The sequence below is a fragment of the Bufo bufo genome, chromosome 6 (assembly GCF_905171765.1).
Source record: "Bufo bufo chromosome 6, aBufBuf1.1, whole genome shotgun sequence".
NCBI classification, from domain to species: Eukaryota; Metazoa; Chordata; class Amphibia; order Anura; family Bufonidae; genus Bufo; species Bufo bufo.
Window position 1 is genome coordinate 98,973,983 of NC_053394.1, and position 13,747 is coordinate 98,987,729.

Here is a 13,747-nt window from a genome sequence, read left to right on the forward strand (position 1 = left end):
GCATGCCTGCGACCTGTCTGGAAGGACAAGGGAAAGACATCCAGGTCTGGGACTCTTTATGCGGTACCCGCAGCATGGTGTGAAGTGAACACCAGGACTTGACCTTCTATTGCGGTGCATGCAGCAAGGTGTGAATGTTTGTTTATATTTTCTTTTCTGCCTTTTTGTGTGAATAAACACGGAACTTATGCTTTTCAACCGTGGTCTTGCCTCTGTATTGCGTTCGCTTACCCCGACTACCAGAGCAAATCCCTATAATTGGTGGAGGATGCAGGCAAGGGCAGTGAGGCTGGCGTGAACGCCGAAATATTATTGGTTTGCACACGGTTGTATGTCATTCATCAAACCAGCAAAATTCAAACCTGTGTCACGTGACAAAATGGAGGCTGTTATGAAGGCCCTCGTGGAGACCAATCAGTTGCTGCTACAACATATGATGGCTTTTCAGACAGCAGGAGCAACCCCAAGCGTACACGATGCCCGGAAAGCAGTCCGTGCAGCGATCATTAAAATGACCCCCGCAAACGACGTTGAGACCTACCTGGCGATGTATGAGAAAGGGGCCACCAGGGAAAAGCTGCCCCAAGACCAGTGGGCTGAGGTCGTCGCTCTTTTTCTGACATCAGAGTCCCAGCAGGTGTATTTTGACTTGCCGGACAATCAAGCGGCCAACTACCCAAAGGTAAAGGGGGAGATTTTGGCAAGACTGGGGGGTGAATGTGTTGTCCGGGCCCAGCGGTTGCATCAGTGGGGGTTCAACCCGGCTGAGCCCGTGAGACCCCAGTATTATGACCTGCTCAACCTGTTGCAAAAGTGGTTACAACTTGACATGCTGAGCCCCACTGCTATGTTGGACCAGTTGTTAGCAGACAGGTTCTGGAGGGCTCTACCACTCCCTCTCCAGCAATGGATTGGCCAGGTCTCTCCAGGTAATGCGCTGGAGATGGTTGACCTGGTGGAGCGCTATGAGGCTACCCGGAACTTACAGGGGGGCTCTGTTGGGAGGGGGGGGGGGGGGGGGGAGTTAAATCCCGTAACTGTCCACCCTGGACCCGGCACCCACCAAACCTGCCCGGGATGTAACCCCTGTGGACCCCGCTCCAATAATCTGCTGGTGGTATCGTGAGCCTGGCCATGTTCGACAGCAGGGGGAACCCATGGACACGAACTATGGCTTCCGTCAATCATTCCATGCCAGGAAACTGTGTGCTGTGGGTGCTCCGGAGTCTCCACCTGTGTCAAGTTGAGGTAGCAGACACTCCAGCGGAGGCTCTGTTGGACTCAGGAAGTCTGGTGACCCTGGTAAGGGCTTCCCTGGTACACTCCGCTGAGTACACAGGCCGTAAGGTCGGAGTCATGTGTATACATGGGGACTTAAAAGACTACCCTACTGCTATGGTGTCTCTGTCTAGGGTTTCCGGCAAGTGGATCCACGAGGTGGCTGTTGCAACCAACCTACACTATCAATTTACAGTAGGGAGAGACTTCCCGGGTTTCACAGCACTGTGGCCTGTTCCGAGAGTGACTGATACGTATGAGACAGGTGTAACCCTAGCAGAGTGGCCAGGATCAGGGGGGAGACCAGAACCCTGGGAACCTTAGTCCGAAGGGCCAGCTGTAGGGGTGACCGCCACTTCGGTGGAAGAGGAGGAGACAACCCTGCTGAGTGTAATGGTGGGAGACATGGAGGACTTGCCGCCGGGGCCTGAGCTGGCAGATCTCAATGTCTCCGGGGATAATTTTGGTACCGCACAACACCGGGATCCAACCTTATCCTGAGCCTGGGAAAATATACTAATAATGTACTAATAATAGATGGTGAACCACAACAACCAGGGGCAGAGTCAGTGTTCCCCCGTTTTGTGGTTCATCAGGATAGTTGTATCGGGTAATTCAGCTGCGAGGTGAATCCGTTGAACATTTGGTGGTGCCCCAGGCTTATCGCAAACTCGTGTTAGAGTTAGCCCACCAGCATGTTCTTGGGGGTAATTTGGGAATGCAGAAAACACAGGACCGGATACTACAACGATTTTACTGGCCCAGTGTGTTTAAAGAGGTGGACGAGTTCTGTAAGTCTTGCCCGACCTGCCAGGCAACTAGCCCCCAGCACCTTTTTCGCAGTCCCTTGGTACCCCTCCCGATCATTGAGGTACCGTTTGAGCGAATCGCTATGGATCTAGTAGGTCCTGTACCAAAGTCCGCTAGGGGACACCAACACATTTTGGTTGTCCTTGATTACGCTACTCAGTACCCGGAGGAAGTGCCACTGCGACATACATCGGCGAAACTTATAGCTAACGAGCTAATGGAGATGTTCTCCCGAGTGGGGCTACCTAAAGAGGTCCTGACTGACCATGGGACCCCTTTTATGACCAAGGTCATGATGGAACTCTGCAAGTTGCTGCGTATTAAACAGTTACGGACGTCCGTGTACCATCCACAAACGGCCAGACTGGTTGAAAGGTTTAACAAAACTCTAAAAACTATGTTAAAAAGGGTGTTGACCAAAAAAGGAAAGTATTGGGACCTTTTTCTGCCCTATCTCATGTTCGCAGTGCGAGTGGTGCCCCAGGCCTCTACTGGGTTCTCGCCCTTCGAATTGCTATATGGCAGACATCCTCGTGGCTTTTTGGACGTAGCCAAAGAGGCGTGGGAACAACAACACACTCCACATAAAAGCGTCCTGGAATATGTTACCAAGATTCAACAGCGGATAGAGACCGTTTTGCCTCTCGTCAGGGAACATATGGAGGCCGCTTAGCGAGCCCAGAGTCGGATCTATAATCGGCAGGCTCGGGTCCGTAACTTTAACCCGGGTGATCGGGTTTTGGTTCTGGTGCAGACAGTGGCCAGTAAGTTCCTAGCCAGGTGGCAGGGGCCCTACGAGGTACGTGAAAAAATTGGAGAGGTAAATTATAAGGTACACCAGCCGGGGAGGCGAAAGCCAGAGCAGGTTTATCATGTTAATTTACTAAAACCTTAGAAGGATATGGAAACCTGTACGGAAGACAGCCCGCCGCGCCGGGCTTTCTTGGACAAGAGATTCCGGCTCCTATGTCTGATGCAAGGGAAGCGGTTGCCACAATAAAAATTGCTGACAGCCTCTCCTCTAAACAGGCTCAGGAAACCAGGGAGTTTGTTAGTCGGAACACAAATTTGTTCTCTGACCTCCCTGGACGCACTTCAGTAATCCAACATGACATTGTCACTGAGCCTCAGCCAAAAATCCGGTTAAAGCCATACAGAGTACCCGAGGCTCGGCGAAAAGCCATCTCTGAGGAAGTGCAGCTCATGTTGCGGCTGGAAGTCATTGAGGAGTCTAAAAGTGAGTGGGCCAGTCCTATAGTCTTAATTCCCAAGCCAGACGGGACGTTACGATTTTCGGAAATTAAACTAAATATCAAAGTGCGATGCCTAACCAATGCCTCGGGTAGATGAACTAATTGAGAAATTAGTCCAAGCCAGGTATTTTTCTGTTTTCGACCTCACCAAAGGGTATTGGCAGATACCCTTGACGGAGGCTGCCAAAGAAAAAACTGCCTTCATTACACCAGAGGGGCTGTACTAGTATAAGGTGTTACCCTTTGGCCTGCATGGCGCCCCCGCCACTTTCCAATATCTAATGCAGTGGTGCCCAACCATTTTTCGTCTGAGGGCCGCACTAGACTTGGTATAAATTTTGCGGGCCGGAAAGCTTTGCCAGGAAGAAATGCAAACACTGTGAGGGGGCATGTGTGAGCATTACTACTGTGAAGAGGGTACATATCTGGGCATAACTACTGTGAGGGGGCACATATCAGGGTATAACTACTGTGAAGAGGGCACATATCGGGGCATAACTACTGTGAAGAGGGCACATATCAGGGCATAACTACTGTGAGGGGGCACACATCTGGGCATAACTACTGTGAGGGGGCACACATCTGGGCATAACTACTGTGAGGGGGCATGTGTGAGCATTACGTCTGTGAATAGGGCACATATCTTGGCATTATTACTGTGAGGGGGCACATATCTGGGCATAACTACTGTGAGGGGGCATGTGTGAGCATTACTACTGTGAAGAGGGCACATATCTTGGCATTATTACTGTGAGGGGGCATGTGATGTATACATGTGTGTAATGTATGTAGTGCAGTATGTGATTATCACACACTGCACTACATACATTACACACATATATACATCACATACTGCGCTGTCACCTTCTTCTGCAGGTCTACCTTGATGTCTGGGTCTTTAGGCTTCAGTCAGATCCTCCACCGCCATGCTTGCGCCGTGTGCCCGACATCACCAGGGGCTGGCCCCTCCTCCTTTCATCTCCCGCTGGCTTCTCCTACAGCAGGGCGCTCTATCGCTCCAGTGCCCGCCCAATCTTACCAATCAGGGGCGTAGCTAGAAATGACTGGGCCCCATAGCAAAAAAATTTATGGTCCCCCCCCCTCCCGGACCTCCCACCCATTCCAGAGCTCCTACCCCAACATCCCCACACCCCTCCCTAGATCCCCCTAAGTGTCATCCACAGATCCCCCCCCCTCAGTGTCATCCACAGATCCCCCCCTCAGTGTCATCCACAGATCCCCCCCTCAGTGTCATCCACAGATCCCCCCCCTCAGTGTCATCCACAGATCCCCCCCTCAGTGTCATCCACAGATCCCCCCCCTCAGTGTCATCCACAGATTCCCCCCCCTCAGTGTCATCCACAGATTCCCCCCCTCAGTGTCATCCACAGATTCCCCCCCCCTCAGTGTCATCCACAGATCTCCTCCCCACCCAGAGCCGCTTCCTAGCTAATTTATTCACTGCACTTGCCTCTGTGAAATTGAAGAGAAGCGCCGTAATCTCGCACAGTCACACTGGCAGAGGCCAGGAAGACGGTGCATGCGCACTTCGATGCCTCTGCCAGTGCGCCTGTGCGAGATTACGGCGCTTCTCTTCAATTTCACAGAGGCAAGTGCAGTGAATAAATTAGGAGGTGGCGCTGGGCGGGGAGATTGCAGGCACAGGCAGCATCGCTTTGCTGCCTGTGCCGTTCACATCGCGCCCTGCGCTGATAAAGTCCTGTTACTGCGCGGGCCGCATGACACGGCTTCGCGGGCCGCATTTGGCCCGCAGGTTGGGCATCACTGGTCTAATGGATATTGTACTTTGTCCATATCGGCGGTACGCCTCGGCTTACCTGGACAATATTATCATTCACAGTACCGACTGGGAAAGTCACCTGCCCAAAGTACAGGTCGTAGTGGACTCCTTTCGAAAGGCGGGACTAACAGCTAACCCAAAGAAATGTGCGATAGGGTTAGAGGAGACTAAATACCTTGGGTATGTCATTGGGCGCAGAGTCATTCCCAAGTAAGCAAAATAGAGGCGATACGGAATTGACCCTGACCTGCCACCTCTAGACAAGTAAAGTCGTTCCTGGGAATGGTGGGCTAGTACATGAGGTTTGTCCCACATTTTGCCACTTTAGCGGCTCCGTTGACAGGGCTCTTAAAGGGACAGAAGTCCATGATAGTCCGCTGGAATTACTAGGCGGAAGAGGCTTTCTCCGCTTTGAAGTCGGCCAGACTGATGCCTCCGAAGTAGGCCTCGGTGCGGTACGGTCTCAGGAAGTCAACGGGGAGGAGCATCCCATTGTCTTCCTCAGCCGTAAGCTCACTCCAGTGGAGACCCGGTACAGTATAGTGGAGAGAGAGTGCCTGGCCATCAAGTGGGCACTCGAGTCTCTCCGCTATTACCTGTTGGGAAGGAAGTTCCGTCTGGTGATCGATCACTCCCCTCTCAAGTAGATTAGCCAGGCCAAAGAGAGGAATCCTCAGGTCACCAGGTGGTTCTTGTCGCTGCAAAACTTTAAGTTCACAGTAGAACACAGGGCAGGCCAGTTACAGGGAAACGCGGATGCCCTGTCCCGAGTACACTGTGTGGCGTGTGTTCACCCCCTCAGGGTTGAACAAAGGGGGGGGGGGGGGAGTATGTAGGAAGGCGCAAGGGTCAGTCATTGACGGAAGGTACGTGTCACCGGCCTTGGTGAGATAGGAACCGGTTATTTTGTGTGTCAGCGGCAGCTAGTGGTCGCGGACACAGTTCTTTCTTAGTGTGGCTGAAAAGCTGATCCGGGCCTGTTCTTATTGGGAGCAGCCAAAGAGCAGGGTGGGTGGCTGTTCCCCACGTCCAGGCCAGGTTTTGGGATGGGGTTTAAAAACCCAGCCAGCAGCTCAGCTGGGGGTGGAATGATCCTCTAGGTCATGGGTGTCAAACATGCGGCCCGCAATGAATATCTTTGCGGCACGGCAAAGATGCAGCATCGCAGACTGCTATGTATGAGCCAGGAGAGAGGAGGGGCTGGAGTCCGTAACTAGGGGCGGGGCCCGATGCAGTCACTGTACTCTTACACCGGGCCCCGCCGCTCACCAAAGTATTTATAAACGTGAATCCTTATCCTGTTATTAAGTTGAACTAACGCTGCCCTCTCCCATGTTCCCATGTTCCCCTGTATCCCCATAGCACTTACTTAAGCTTCAATAGCAGGCAGAGCGGACGGCAGCAGTAACGTCACTCACTGACGTCGAGCGCCTGCTCCGCCCACTTTATGAATGAAGCAGGCGGAGCAGACGCGCAACGTCAGTGAGTGGCGTTACTGGTGCCGTCCGCTCTGCCTGCTATGGAAGCGTGCTCGTAAGTGCTGTGGGGAAACAGGGGAACATGGGAGAGCGCAGCGTTAGTTCAACTTAATAACAGGATAAGGATTCACGTTTATAAATACTTCGGTGAGCAGAGGGCCGGTGTATTGGGGGACACTGTTATGAGGGGGATCTGTGGATGACATATAGCAGTGTCATCCACAGATCCCCCCCATAACAGTTCCATCCACAGATATCCCACCCCATAACAGTTCCATCCACAGATCCCCCACCTCATAACAATGCCATCCACAGATCCCCCATAACAGCACCATCCACAGATCCCCCACCCCATAACAATGCCATCCACAGATCCCCCCACCCCATAACAATGCCATCCACAGATATCCCACCCCATAGCAGTACCATCCACAGATCCCCATAACAGTGCCATCCACAGATCCCCCATAACAGTGCCATCCACAGATCCCCCATAACAGTGCCATCCACAGATCCCCCATAACAGTGCCATCCACAGATCCCCATAACAGTGCCATCCACAGATCCCCCATAACAGCGCCATCCACAGATCCCCCATAACAGCGCCATCCACAGATCCCCCATAACAGCGCCATCCACAGATCCCCCATAACAGCGCCATCCACAGATCCCCCATAACAGCGCCATCCACAGATCCCCCATAACAGTGCCATCCACAGATCCCCCATAACAGTGCCATCCACAGATCCCCCACATGACAGTGCGTCATCCACAGATCCCTCATAATAGTGTCATGCACAGACCACCATTAATTCAAAGCCCACCAAAAGCACAACTTTTGGTTAAAAATATTTTTTTCTTATTTTCCTCCTCAAAAACCTAGCTGCGTCTTATAGTGAAGTTTAATATTTGTATATATATATAGGTCTCACTTGTGTTATTGGGCAACGGGATGTTGGGGGTCAGCAGTCATGAAACAACAATGTTGTTCTATGAAAATGTACGATTTTTTTTTTTTTTGATGCGGCCCACAAACTTAAATTTTGTTTTTTTGGCCCATGTTAGCCTTTGAGTTTGACATGCTTGCTCTAGGTGATAGTGGAGCTGTGGAATCTCTGTATTGGGATCTGAGCCTGTGTCTGTGTGTGAGACTTGTAGCTGGATGCATGCCTGCGACCTGTCTGGAAGGACAAGGGAATGACGTCCAGGTCTGGGACTCTTTATGCGGCACACGCAGCATGGTGTGAAGTATACACCAGGACTTGACCTTCTATTGCGGTACCTGCAGCAGGGTGTGAATGGAACACCAGGATTTAAACCAAGGTGACTGTTTATATTTTCTTTTCTGCATTTTTGTGTGAATAAATACAGAACTTTTGCTTTTCAACCGGGGTCTTGCCTCTGTATTGCATCCGCTTACCCTGACTACCAGAGCAAATCCCTACAATATATACACACCAAATTCATGTTGAACCAACACTAAAACTATGTGATAAGTTTAAGCCGTGGTATATGCAAGTCAAATATAGCACACAAAAAAAAAAAAAAAAAAAAAATCCTCTAGTTCATCTCTCCCTTTCATTCCTTCCCTTCTACATGTCTTCCATTTGCAGGATCAGCTATTAGGTCCCAAATAGGTTTGTAATCAGGAGTCACATCTTTATCGTCTTGCCATCACCAAAGCACAAAATATGTATACCCCTACCTGAGATAAAATAAAAATACAATTAAACAATGTTTTTGGAGCACAAAATTAAACATCAAAGACTAAAAATAAAAAATAAAACAATGAGATGTATGGAACCTTACAGAAACCCTACTAAATCAGAAAATACATTATAATTACAAAAACGAGGAAAAGTTTAGACCTTCGGTCAAACCATAGGAAGTAACTGTATTCCACTCGAAAATCTATTTTGCCTCCCTCTGGGCTAACAGAGGTTTCCAATTTCCACCCCTACTACCAACCAATATTCTTTTAATACCCCTTACCTTCAAAAGGGAGCCATCACATTCATGATGGATTTTGAAATGGCGAGGGATGGTGTTTAGTCTTGTCCAATCCTTTTCTTCTTTGGCTGCACCAATACCCAGGACATGTTCTCTGGTGCGTCTCTTTAATTCCTGTGACTTAATGCCCACATATAGGAGATCACATGGGCAACCTGGCCACATAAATCACACAGATCGTGCTGCAAGATATAGTGTGCGTTATCTGATAAGTCCTGCAGCTCGTCCTATCTGTGAATGAGGTGGTTCTCACAATATTAGGGAACGCAACACAGTTACCACATCCCCATTTGGGACCCTTAGAACCAAACCGTTTATTAGGGTTCGTACCTTGATGATGACTGTGTACCAGTATGTCCCGTAAGTTCTTCTCCCGTCTGTAGGTGATGAATGGATTAGAAAGCAAATATTTCTTAAGAGTTCTATCCATAAGTAGAATGTTCCAATATTTCTTTAAAATTGAGGACACTTCTTTATGGCCCGAATTGAATGAAGTGATGAATCTCACCACGTCCCCTTTTGTATCTCTCGATGTCGGCAGATTCTGCAATAAGGCTTCCCTCTTAGAGTGTTTAGCTCGCAGATACCCTCTTTTCAGTGATGAATTACGGTTTCCTCTCTGATTAAACCTATTATGTAATTCTTTTGCTAGTACCTCAAACTCTTTATCCTGAGAGCAGTCTCATATTTTTTTTTTTAACTGAACCGGTTGATCAGATTGAAAAAGTCAATTTATGGAGTTGATACATCAACGATGTCCTCATGATCTGGCAAGGGACGCTGAAGGACTTACAGAAATTTATGGAGTCTTTAAATAAGAACGACATGAATATTTATCTAACTTATAAGGCCGGTATATGGACATTTCGGATGTGTTATTAAAGGTGGATAATGATGGTTTCATTTATACAGATCTATTTCACAAACCTACATCAGTGAATAGCCTTCTTTAAGCCAACTCCTTCCATCCTAGGAAATTGACAGACAGCATCCCTATAGGCCAATTTCTGTGACTACGAGCAAAAAAATTACATAATAGGTTTAAAGAGAGGATACAGTAATTCATTACCTACATGCTAAACACACAAAGTTTGTTTTATTGCAGAAATAAGTCGACATCGAGAGAACATAGCTCTGAACGACACCAAAAGCACAATAAAATGGCGCCTGTACTATCACGTTTTAAACTTTTTTTTGGTACCCTAGCAACATATATTCCTCCTTCAGTGTTTTTTTTTTTGGTGGAAACATGTAACGGATGCACATTTGTAAAGAAAACGGAAGGCTTTTGCAGAAACACAGATCCGCAAAAAACTGTACGTATATCTGGAAAGGAAAGATGCGGACGTGTGAATGGACCCTTATTAACAGAAAGTTGCTGAAAACCTTACATACGTCCACGTTACCAATACAATATATGGTTTATATTATTTTCCTAAAAAAAATCTGTATTTCTTACACTTGTTGCCTTGATTGATTCTCATCTTGACTACTGCAATTCTCCCTTCTCACTAAACTCTCCCCCTTCAGTCTGCCCTAATTGCTGCAGCCATACTATCTTTCCACCCACTATACTGATGCTACTAGCCTGTGCCAGTCACTTCACTGGTTGCTCATCCACCACACAATACAGTTCAAACTTCTCACCCCTCACCCACAAAGCTCACCACAATGCTGCACCTCTATACAGCCCTCCCTCATTTCTGTCTACCACTCTACTCGTGCTCTCCGTTATGTTAGTGACCCAAGACTAAAATCCTCCATAATTCGTACCTCTCACTCCAGTCTTCAAGACTTTTCTCAAGATGCACCTACTCTCTGGTAACAGGACAATTCCCAACTTCCCTACCTTCAAATGTGCCTTGAAAACACATATTTTCGGTCAGGCTTACCAAGCTTCCTAAAATAACTGTTCCGAGTAAACCCCTCCCCCACCTCAGGCCTGAACCAAATTTTCTAACAGTCCCACACCAGAAGCAGATTAGTCCACACCACTGCTTTTAGTACAATAATGGCTTGACTACTAGATATCACAATCAACTACCTTATGTGTCACCCCCAAATCCTCATAGATTGTAAGCTCTTGCGAGTAGGGCCCTAACTCCTAATGTTTCAGTTATATATTAGCTAGTTACGTTGTAATTAGAGATGGCCTTTCGGTTCACGGCGGACTTTGCTCATTCACGATTCGCCTAACATAAGAACATATGGCGATGTCCGCCGGCGCCATATTCTTTTCCATTGCGCTGAACTTTGACTCATGACACATCCATCAAGTGGGACAGGACAGCCAAATTGAGACGTTTCAGCACATGGACACACCCCCACCCTATAACAGAACCCGATCTGGCAGCCGTTTTAAATTCAGTGTTTTGCCAGTGTAGGGAGAGGTTGCTTTGTGGAGCAGGAACAGACTGTTAGAGACACCAAACGCTAGCTAATAGGGCCACAAAAGTCCTTTTAAGGACTCGTATAGGTGTGCTATCGATAGGTGTGACTTACTGAGGGGTGTGATATACTTAGAAAGTATATTATAACATAGAAAGTATATTATAGTGCATTTGTCTTGTGCAGCAGTTGTGTGCCGTTCTGCTGTGATACCGCATCTATATAGAGGGACAAACACTATTAGAATAACTAATTGCAACTGGTGTGTGATATACCTGTTGCGCGCGCGCCCCCCCCCCCCCCCCCAAAAAAAAAAAAAAGATTGACGGGTGTGATATAACTATAATATAGTTTCTAACATAGAAAGTATATTATAGTGTATTTGTATTGTGCAGCAGTTGTGTGTGGTTCTGCCTGCTGCGATACCGCAGGTATATAGAGGGACAAGCATTATTGGAACAACTTTTTGCAACATGGGGGATATACCTGTTGCCCCCAAAAAAACTAATTGAGGGGTGCGATATACCTGCTTCCACAAATACTGCTCTTCTCTAGGGACTTTGGCACAGGGTTATTTTGAAAATGACAGGCAGGCCGTTCCGCAGGGGTGGTAGGGGTCGGTCAGGTGCACCAGGCGGGAGCCTAAGTGGGAAGTTGGAGAAGGCGCGTGCAATTACATCAAAGGACACAACAGAGTTGGTTGAGTGGCTCACTCAGTTTTCCGCTTCTGCGCCCTCCTCATCCTCTGTATCTGCACCCTCCACACTCTGCTGTGTGTGCCCCCAAAGACACCACCACCACCATAGCCCCTCCACTTGAGCCAGAGGAATTATTTTCCCATCCATTCCCAGACCTTTCAGTCAGGTAAATGCCAAATTTTTAGGGCCTGTACTGGCCTACAGTAAAATTTTTAGCCAGTGACTGCCTAATGTACCTCCAGCATCAAAATCACTTATTCTTTTCTGTCAGGTGAATGCATAATTTTTGGGGCCTGTACTCCACTGGCCTACAGTAAAATTGTTATTCAGAAAACGCCTAATGTACCTCCAGCCACATAATCGCTTGTTCTTTTCTGTCCGGTAAATGCCTAATTTTTGGGGCACGTACTCCCGTGGCCTAAAATAAAAATTTTCTAGGCTCCAGCAGGGCACATTTTTGAGAGTTTCCCTTTAAGACGCATAAAAATGGCCCCTGATTAAAATACATATTTTTTGTGGGAATTTTTGCCATTGATCCCCCTCAATTGGTGGCTGCAAATATGACCTGAAGGTTTTTCAGGTTTGCCTGCCATTAAAGTGGATGGGGCCCACCACGAATGAGCGGATCGCGAACGTGCGTTCGTGAAACGTCCCCGCCGATGTTCGTCCATCACTAGTTGTGATGTCTTGCTTTTTAGATGAACCCTCTGAATTTGTAAAGCACTGCAGAATACGGTGGCGCTATATAAATAAACATTATTATATTTCTGCTCAGAATTCTCTTTACTAACAAAACCAACAGAATTATTTTACTGAAAGAAGACCTCTAGTGGAAACAGACTTATCACTAGGCCCCACCTCATTGTTTATCAAGAACTTATTTTATATACAGTACCTTGCAAAAGTATTCACACAACCCCCCCCCCCCCCCCAATGACTTTTTTTCATGTTTTGTTACATAAAACATTGAACTTAATGTTGTAGTTAATCTGAATTTTATGTGATGGATCAGAACACAAGTGAAATGAGAAAAATATTGTTTAGAAATAGAAAACAGAAAATTGGCATGTGCGTATGTATTCACCCCCTTTGTTAGGAAGCCCTTAGGAAGCCCATAAAAAGCTCTTGGTGCAAGCAATTACCTTCAAAAGTCACATAATTAGTGAAATGATGTGCACCTGTGTGCAATCTAAGTGTCACATGATCTGTCATTACATATACACACCTTTTTTGAAAGGCCCCAAAGGCTGCAATACCCAAGCAAGAGGCATCACTAACCAAACACTGCCATGAAGACCAAGGAAATCTCCAAACAAGTAAGGGACAATGTGGTTGAGAAGTACAAGTCAGGGTTAGGTTATAAAACAATATCCAAATCTTTGATGATCCCCAGGAGCACCATCAAATCTCTCATAACCAAATGGAAAAAACATGGCACAACAGCAAACCTGCCAAGAGACGGCCGCCCACCAAAACTCACGGACCGGGCAAGGAGGGCATTATTTAGAGAGGCGGCACAGAGACCTAAGGTAACCCTGGAGGAGCTGCAGAGTTACACAGCAGAAACTGGAGTACCTGTACATAGGACGACAATAAGCCGTACGCTCCATAGAGTTGGGCTTTATGGCAGAGTGGCCAGAAGAAAGCTAAAAACAAAAAGGCACGTTGTGAGTTTGTGAAAAGGCATGTGGGAGACTCCCAAGATGTATGGAGGAAGGTGCTCTGGTCTGACGAGACTAAAATTGAACTTTTCGGCTATCAAAGAAAACGCTATGTCTGGCGCAAACCCAACACTAGAAGACAGAGATACGAGGGAAAAAAAAGAGGGGATTAGTCACAGACTCCTTATGGTGAAAAGAGTCTGGGATATCCAGGCAGGGCGCCAAAAAGGACAGTTAGTGTATAGTTTAAAATTCGGGTGTAATACAGGTGTGTTTGATTACTGGAGAGGTGGTAGGCAGCCACAGGTCTAGTGTCCAGACAGGGGTAGGCCTGAAGTGGACATAATGCAAGGATAGGAAAAAAAAAAAA